The sequence below is a fragment of the Gadus macrocephalus genome, chromosome 22 (assembly GCF_031168955.1).
Source record: "Gadus macrocephalus chromosome 22, ASM3116895v1".
NCBI lineage: Eukaryota > Metazoa > Chordata > Actinopteri > Gadiformes > Gadidae > Gadus > Gadus macrocephalus.
Genome location: NC_082403.1, coordinates 8,183,453 through 8,193,622, shown reverse-complemented (window position 1 = coordinate 8,193,622; position 10,170 = coordinate 8,183,453).

Genomic DNA, 10,170 nt, shown 5'->3' with positions numbered 1-10,170 from the left:
TCTGGGGACATTTGGCTGTATCCCATTGCACAACACACCGCAGGCTCCCCCCCCCCCAACACCACATCCTGTCCACTGACTACTGATGAATGTCTCAACGAATAGAGTGATATTTACACTGCCACCCCAGCCCACCAGCACCGGGTAATGGGAAACACACCGGTGACCCACTGACCTGCCAAGGCCCCTGGCTCCGAGCAGTGGCCCCCAACCCCCTCACCCCCTCCACCCCTGACTAATGACCCCACCCGTGGTGAGTTTAGGAAGGAATGAATCATAACCCCCTTGCAAACGGAAGCGGTGTGTGTTTGTATGTATGTGTGTGTGTGTTAGCAGGGGACGTGTTCACGGTAGAAATTAAATGATGCAGAAAGCAAATCAAGCGGCCTCCTTACGGGAAAGAAGGAAGGAAAAGGGAAAAGGAAGCGGGAAAGGCTAAAGAGTTAGCTGCGTGCCACGGGTGGAATTGATTATTAAACACTTTATCCAAACCTGACCTGACCACCGTCCCCCCCCCCGTCCCCCCAAACACACACAGACACACACACACACACACACACACACACACCGCTCGCTTTACATTGATCAGGCGTTGTTTAAATATTTACCTGGTCTCCGCGTCTCTTATCTTGGGAGGGAGGGATGGGATTATTGCCGTTGCACTGGGAACAGATCACGGCTTGACGGTATCCAACAGCATGTGTAGTACCTGGCCTGTGTGTGTGTGTGTGTGTGTGTGTGTGTGTGTGTGTGTGTGTGTGTGTGTGTGTGTGTGTGTGTGTGTGTGTGTGTGTGTGTGTGTGTGTGTGTGTGTGTGTGTGTGTGTGTGCGTGTGTGTGTGGGGAGCCAACTGTGTTTGTTCACCCACCACAGCTATTTTCGTCCCAGACTCCACAGGGGGAGGTGAGCAGGACCTGGGATAAACGAACTGCACACATTTAACAGTTTCTTTGTGTGGTATGTGTGCGTGTGGCTATGAGTGCAATTTATCTATAGATGTATGTTTCTGTGTGCGCGAGTGTGTGCGTAGCCACTAAGTGTTGGGCCTGGGGTCCCATCTTAACAACCTCTTGACAAGTAATTAACACCCTTCAGGTCTGGCATGAATAGCTCTTTCTTAAGTGCTCTTCATATAAAGCACACACACACACACACGCACACGCACACGCACACACACACGTGAAGGCTGAGCAATTAGGCCAGCAAGCCAATTGAGGCTCCTGATAGAAACGGCGTAATAGATTCAGTTACACAAACCTGTAGACGTTGGGAGATCTCTCTGTTAAACTGTTTGTCTTGCTTCAGCCAAAGGACATTGATTAAGAGGTATTCTTTTATACTTGAAGACTTTATTAGTTATCATTATTCATTGGTTCTTTCGGTGTCTCTTTTCCCTGGTCAATTGAGTAGCAGATTCAGCGCCAGGCTATTTAATTGAGCAAGAGCAGGCGTGTGATATCATACTTCAACACACTTCATCTTTTCGAAAATGTTATTTCATATGTTAATTACTGAAGAATGGCAAATTCATAACGCCACATATCCAGGTCCAATACAAATAGAAATTATATTATGAGAATGCAACTGACTGGTTAACACAGATTTACTCTGATTCTATCCCATACGCTATCAAGGTTTTTTAATATCGGAAGGAGCCGTACATTATCGTTATTAATAATGACCTCCAAGAAGATGTTGCTATTCCTGTAAATGTACCCACACACATTTCATACTTATATTATTAATAATCCAGTAAAACCATTTTGCAGGGCTCGGGTACACTGTAATATTCGTGTTGATTTAAACGACTGTTATTGCGCTGTCAATATAAATCGTAAATAGATGAATGTTATCGTAAACTAATAAGTGAATATGTTGATTAACTCATTAAGGATTTGAGATGATAATTGAGGTGTGATTAATGCATTACAATTATGAAATTCCACAATGGAACACGGATGCTAATAGCCGTCTCTAATTGCCAAATTGTTGAATTGTCCCGATCGTAAACAACCGGCAGTTTGAGAAACAAACACAACTCCAAGGTCAAGCAGGACCGGGTAAACACAAACGCCTTCGAAAAACCTTTAAGAAACATTCAGAAGAACATAAAACAACAGTAGCGCCGCTTTATTGAGCACGTAGCCCGTAGCTGGCGGGGGGTTATGGCGGCATCGTCTTTGTTTTATTTTGTAGTTCTTTCTTTATTTCTCTCCGGGTGTCACCTCCAGTGTGTCTCTGGCGTAATGAGCTGCTGCCGTGCTGCCTGGCCCCGTGCCCTACCACTTGGCCCTGCGACAGATCCGCACTGCCGCGCCCTGACAAGGACAGGCCCTGCCCCCCCCCAACCCACCCCAACCCCCGCCCCACCGATATCTGGGAGAGAAAATGACAAGAAATACAATCCAGGACACTGGAGCCAATAGGGGGGGCCGTCCGCTCTGCCCCTCTCCCCTCTCCTCCTCTCCCTTCTCCTCCTCTCTCCTCTCCCCTCTCCTCCTCTCCCTTCTCCTCCTCTCTCCTCTCCCCTCTCCTCCACTGTCCTCTCCCCTCTCCCCTCTCCTCCTCTCCCTTCTCCTCCTCTCTCCTCTCCCCTCTCCTCCACTGTCCTCTCCCCTCTCCCCTCTCCTCCTCTCCCTTCTCCTCCTCTCTCCTCTCCCCTCTCCTCCACTGTCCTCTCTCCTCTCCCCTCTCCCCTCTCCTCCACTGTCCTCTCTCCTCTCCCCTCTCCTCCTCTCTCCTCTATCCTCTCCCCTCTCCTCCGCTCTCCCCTCTCCTCTCCCCTCTCCTCCTCTCTCCTCTCCCCTCTCCTCCTCTCTCCTCTTTCCTATCCCCTCCCCTCCTCTCTCCTCTCTCCTCTCTCCTCCTCTCCCCTCTCCCCCTCTGCTCCTCTCTCCTCACCTCTGCCATAGAGCACAGAGGGACGCCCGGCTATAAATCCATGTTGCAGGGTTGATAAGTTAATTGCCTGTACCGATATCTCGCCGCCAGTGTCTCATATAAAAGATCTCTGGGCGAGTTATTTTACAACACATGGGTGTGTCTCCTCCCAAAGCTGGGCTTGCAGTGTGTGGGGACATGGTAAATGATGGTTTATATATATATATATATGTATGTATGTATGTATGTATATATGTATGTATATATGTATATATGTATGTATATATGTATATATGTGTATATATGTATGTATATATATATATATATATATATATATGTGTGTGTTTCACTGTTTGAACTTGAGTATGTTTCCATAGGCTTTCTTTGTGTGTGTGTGTGTGTGTGTGTGTGTGTGTGTGTGTGTGTGTGTGTGTGTGTGTGTGTGTGTGTGTGTGTGTGTGTGTGTGTGTGTGTGTGTGTGTGTGTGTGTGCCTGCATATATTTGCCTGTTTGTGGGAGCAAAGAGAGAGGGCACAATTTCATAATTTGCATTTTGAACTTGAGCATCCCCACAAGTGCAAGAAAGAGGGGGTTGTATTTCTGAATGGAAAGTGGTGTGATTGGCTCTTGGCTCCGGCTGTACGTGGATCCAGATGTATTAGGGCCATGGGGCCGTGTCAGCCCTCTGCCGCACTAATGCTCTGACAGCACTGATGTGGTCCGAGGGGTATATTGCCTAAAGCTAACATTTTCATACCCGGCATTAATAGAAAAATATATATATTTCACAGATGTCCAGCGTCAACAAAAATTATATATACTGTGTGTGTGTGTGTGTGTGTGTGTGTGTGTGTGTGTGTGTGTGTGTGTGTGTGTGTGTGTGTGTGTGTGTGTGTGTGTGTGTGTGTGAAGATAGGTCTTTTCATCCATATTGATGCAGTCAGAGCCATGCATCCCAAACCTTTTTTGCGCATATTGAACATACACACACACGCACACACACACACACACACACACACACACACACACACACACACACACACACACACACACACACACACACACACTAACAAACACATACACACACGTGTGGTCAGCCTCATGTGTACACCACCAGCCCTCCTCTTGGCCGACAGCAATCACAACATTTATCACCAGCCACACGTCGGTTCATCAAAATAAATAGGAGAGGACAGAGGAATGCATCCCCAGCCAAGATGCTCTTCTCTGGGTTTGGAGCACGCCCAAGGCCCTGCTTTGGCTGCCGCTCTGCATGGCTGCCATCTCGCTATTTAAACCCCCCCCCGGCGCTCTGCCTCAGTGTTAGTGTATATCTCACCACAGCCACCGCATACACCGCAACAACCCAACCCACCTCCCGCCCCAGTCAGACCCTCCCCACCCCCCCCCCCCCCCCTCCCCCCCCCCCGAAGCGGAACAAACACGTCTATAAATGTGCTCCCTTTTGAAATCTGTCGAGTGCCCCTGTGTTTTCTCCTCGGTTTTATATTTCCCTATCCTTACACGGACGCGACTCATGTCGAGCAAACATAGCGGTAATCCCCTGCGAAGCCGCCTCTGCGCTGCCCGGGCGAAGCGGCTATTTTCGCGGGGTCTTATGGCTTTTAGAGATTGATTAAACGGTGGCGTGCAGCGCCGGCGGCGATTTCACGTCGGTGTCCTTCAGACTTAGCCGGGCGTTGTGGGGGGAAGGCGTCGGCCGAGGTATCAGCGAGTCGGAGCCGTGATCGTGGAGGGGAAGTCAGTCATGTCGGACGGGGGGTTATGCTAGGCTAAATCAGGAGTTTGGCGATTATTTCCAACCGATGGTCTTCAAGTTTGATCAATTTCCCTGGACTCATTGTTTGTCTGCACTTGAACAATCATGGCTTTGGAGAGATGAATAAATGTGAATGAGCCGCTGGCATGGTGATTGTCTGGTTTTAGGTTTGTAGATTGGAACAGCTTCACCTGTCGCTCAGTATGGGTTTCCTTGGTCGTGATGAAGGGCATTTTGTGAGCACATCTTCTGTATTTCTCATAAATGTCCTCTGTTTGTTTTTCTTCCATTAGGAGATTCCTGAGCAAATTTAGACATATGCAAAACGTGAATGGCTGTCCAAACAGCCTAACGTGATTGATTATAGGGATTTCATATTGAATGGTATTCAGCCAGGCAGTAAACCTATCAATCTTTTTCATTTTTCTTCAGCTGAATAAGAACCAGAAACAGATTTATGATTCATAAAATGCTACGTCCACTTGAAACTTATATTCTCTCTATCACGATTGTCACAAAGAAAGTTTTAATTTCCAGAAGACTAACAAAACTCTGGCATTAGAAGTTGCCCAAATTGTAAACCCCCACTAACTTGCATTTTCATGGCTGTAATCACTTTTGTAAAGAATGATTCCAAGTTTTGTGTTTAGTAATAATAAGATAAAAACCCTTCCCACAGAACCTCTTGGTTATTTAAAAGATAGATGTGCCTCACGTTATTTCCTCCCTCACTCAACACCCTCTCACACAGCAATGCCTCTGCCTTAGAGAGATTCCTTCTGCCCGAACCCGAATTGATTTAGTGAGAGAAAACCCCTGAGTTGGCTGGCTGCGGTCCTGGACCTCTCAAACTTAAGTGAAGGCCTCGGGGGGGGTAAGAAGTTCCACATAATTTTGCACAAAAGTGATGGCTGCGGCAGGACAAAAAAATAAGTTTACCCGTAGGTAGCCGCGGAAGCAGCAGGGGTTGATGTATAGACGGGCGGCACAGTTACAATGAGAGGGCCGGCACCGCGCACTGCATCACAAGAGTTATATTAGAGGTGCTGTTCTGCATACTTGTCCATGGAGTGCTCCATCTATCTCCTCCATTAAGCGTAATTACTTTCTATACTTGCAAATACGCCAATCATTAACATAACGCGTAACCACGGCGATTAATCACCGACTAGCATTCAGAACTCTCCTCGATTACTGGCACGGATGTAAACAACTGCACAGCTTTCTGGGTATTTTTTTTCTCCCTCCCACCCCCGTGTACTATTGTGGCATCGCATGACTTGTCGACGATTCATTATTCATACTTAAGGCATTATGAGCCTATTGTATGCAGCACAAAATGGGATCATTAGGTCTGAATATGAGAAATGTGAAAAATGGAAATATCTTGGAAAAAAATTGTGGGGAAGGAAACCCCCAAAACCTGCCAGACTATTAGCAGATAAAGAATGATAATTTCCCCCCGGCGCAATTAGGATTAGCATAATTTGACAGTGAATGCATGAATGATGCATGAGTGATTGATATGTTGATACATGAGCTGTAATGAGTCTCTTATCTGCACTTCTACGCATAAGACGTTTTTTAATTCTTTATTTTTTGTCATAGCTGGGAGGTGGGCTCGATGGAGCCTCCGCCGGGGGCTTGTGTGTGCTCACACAGGAATATCTAAAGAAACAGATACTCACTGTCACTGTTCACATTGTCATGTACAGTGAGTAGTGAATGGATGGATCACACACAAACTCAGAAACATCCCGCCCGTGAAACTAAAGGTTGGATGTATGTAGGCAGGAATCTCCAAATCTCAAATTTTTTAAACCACTTTGTATGTTTCATGCACATAGACAAGAAACATACATGAACAAACACACACACAGACATTGACACACACACACACACGCACACACACACACACACACACACACACACACACACACACACACACACACACACACACACACACACACACACACACGCATGAGGCAGGCTCAGTGGCAGTGGCATCACACACCACCCAAACTGTGTGAAACTACAGCTTTCATCTTGACAGCCCCCCCGCAGCCCCCGCCTCCCCTCATCCCGTCACTCTAGTCATCTCTTGCCCAGATCCAGACCAGGAAATACAATACGGCAGTTCATGTTGTCTTTGTTCCTGACACTGCATGACTCTTTGTGTGTGTGTGTGTGTGTGTGTGTGTGTGTGTGTGTGTGTGTGTGTGTGTGTGTGTGTGTGTGTGTGTGTGTGTGTGTGTGTGTGTGTGTGTGTGTGTGTGTGTGTGTGTGTGTGTCTTCAGTGTTCTGAAACAAATGGTAGTTCACCATCACACCGAGTGCTGCAATGGGATAAATCTCATATTTAATAGACTTTATAAATGTAATGTTAGTTTTTAAAATGAAAATAAATGTGGATGCCCATTTACTATCTATACCGAATTTTTTTGTATGATCTGTAGATAGGTAGGTAGGTGTAAAACATGAAATTAATATTGTTTTTTTAGGCTTCTCTTTTCCCGTCATATGGCTGTCAAAACCCCACAAATGAATTATTATTATTTAAAACAATTACGGTTTGTAAAAAAAAAAAAAAAAAGTCATGCATTAGTCATTTATATCAGTGACTATATGTCAAATGAAGTATAGTAAAAATACTATGCTGTGTGCATCAGATTACAGCTGATGCACCGACAGGTATTAATGTATTACTGTTACAAACCAAAACTACCAGGAGCTGTCAGTGTGGAAGGCTCAGGCCAAATAACAATGAATTCCACTGTGTAAAAGGTGACAGCTTATTTTGCCCCGGCAACAACACAAGTATTTTATGTGTGTAAATTGGTCCAATTAATAAAGCGAACTGTCACTTTCGAACTCAAAACAAACATCAGAGGCGTCTGCAGTCGCCCTATATTGTTGTACAATGTGTCACAACAGGCAAGGAAAAGGGCTTACACTGTACAAAGTTCTAATTCCCACCGTCACAAGTAGTACCTTCTACCCACTGAAGTGTTGCTCACCTTTCTCACTAGCTGACCTGTAAATACCTGTGTTTATATGGGTACTTTACCAAATCTAATATGAAACATGAAAAATAAATTGCGATCAGAGTACTGATGTGGAGAAGGACTAATAATGGTTGATTGCTTTAAAAGAATGAACACCAATAATAGGGTTTGCTTTCTGTCAAGGTATTTCACAAGCAAACAGACGTATAATATTTGCTCCTTTCATATATTAAATCATGGAGGGACAAAACCGCCTTTTTCCCAAAAATGACTGATTCAATGTTGTAGAGTATTTTCATTAGCAGCTTCTATTGTTAGCTACATGCCTAATCATGTTTCCCACATTTTTTGCCATGTGTAAACTCAGGCATGTTAGCATACAGCTGTCAATATATGCTTCTGTCAATCACACTGGAGGGCTTCTTTAAAGTTCAACCAGTGTGTGTGTGTGTGCGTGTGTGTGCGTGTGTGCGTGCGTGCGTGCGTGCGTGCGTTTGGGCTCATTTGTATGAAGCTGTAAGTGCAACTGCTGCTGACAGTGGACAGCAGCTACAGTCTGACTTCCATTATGTGCTCGGCAAGAAATTTGTTGCGCTACAAGTCATCACTTAACACACCATCTCCCCCGAATCAACGGGGCGTGGAATCCCGTTGCCTGCAGAAGAGTTTCTTTCCAGTGACCAGCGCAGCCATCCACCTCTCTTTTGCACTCCGATCTGCAGCTGCCATTTGGAAGCTGGACAAGGGGTAAATAGCAGCTATAACAACAGACAATGCAAACACTATAAAAGCCACTGTGTCCCTGTTGAAATGGCAATGGCTTCACTGCTCCGGGCACAAGCTGAACCCAGCGGTCACCGGGGACGAGACGAAGACGGAAGGCACGACTGGACTCTATCTTCAATCAAAGGCGTATTCGCCCACAGCTGGAAAAGAAAGGCCCAAACATCTGCAAGCAGCAGGTGGACATGAGCTAGGAACCAGCTCATAACGAGCCCAGACATAATATGGTATGTAGGAGGCAATGTACAGCGAGCCGACTTTGTTGTGAAATAAACCCAGACAGGGTGGCGCAGGACCCGACGCAGAAAAATTGTCAGTTCCATTCTGCCGTTGGAGCTGCTTCCATAGCAACGGGCACTCTGTAGCCTTTTTTTAAGGTTAGCCTACTTAGCATTATAATTCATGATATAGGAGCTAAATCCATATTAATGCTATCATAGCAGCGGTCTGCTGTTCAGAAATAATAGTCTGTAGAATGCCTTTATTGAATAATCAGAATCGAGTATTCAACAAAGCTTTGTAAAAAGCAATAATGTGTAATATCTATTTGGAGTATCTGAAAAGACCAAATCAAATCAATACGATCATCAGTGCCTTTAATTAAAGCTATGAAACACCTTACTGAACTTAGTGATTTTGCTTTGTGTTGCTACTTTGCAGTGTTTCCGAGTGCTTAATGAAGCATATTCTTTTTATTTTAACAGATTTTGCTTTGAGTGTTGATTAGGGACCGCTTTAAAAACCAAGAGCCAAGGGCTCAAGCTAGCCCAAGTTAACTTCTCTGGTGAGGTGGAGATGTGGCAAGTGTTAAACTATTGGCCAGCACAGAGAGGGAAGCCTGTGCAATCTAGGCAATGTTTATTGTATTAATACATTTTTACTGGCACAAACGTAACTGTGAGATGGAGAAATTGACTTTATAAAAATTCTTGAGCAGGTAGTGGCAATTAAACTGTTGGTTGTTGATGGCCGGCAAAAGGATATGGAAAAGACAGATGCGCTACGAGAGATTAATGCTCAAGCACTTGAGCGAGTTAACAGACATTTTATCCGCCATGAAACACATCATAAGCTCCAGTGGTGGCAGAACGATGTGCTGCTTGCTTCGGATCAGGATAACACCAGCTGACGAAAGACATAATGTCTGCAATTCTGGGCAAGCTGGATGACCAGAATGACCTTCAAGCCACTGAAACACTTCTATGGAAGTGTGCCCTTCTGGTCCTGAGACACAAGGGACACTACCAGGAAAAGGATTTGGAGCAGACAAAGGTGGACCTGCTCGCAGAGATGGTGGCACCAGCAGAGCGTTAAGCAGTGGTGGTCAGGGTGGAGGAGAGATAGGAGGGGGAGGGTGCAGAATCAAGGCCCCTGAAAAGAAACATGACCCTGGGCCAACTCCTCCAAAGGAACAAGGAAGCAACAGGGCCTGTCGCCACTCGAGAGGAAACTTTTTAAGTGGAAAGCCAACACAGACAGATTCCAGCTCATGTCGAGGGACACCAGTTAATACCTTTGTATGAGCGCCACAAACTCGCCATCGGAGCAAGGGTCATCCATACATGGTCCCTTTAAAAGGCAGAGAAAACAAAAATGCTATTGTTCTTAGCGAAGAACCTGGATCATGATAACATAGTGGCCTACCAAGATAAATGGATACTTTAGCTGACTTTATTTAGAAAATAACATAGTCCTGTCATATGCCTTTCATTCTGTTGTTCT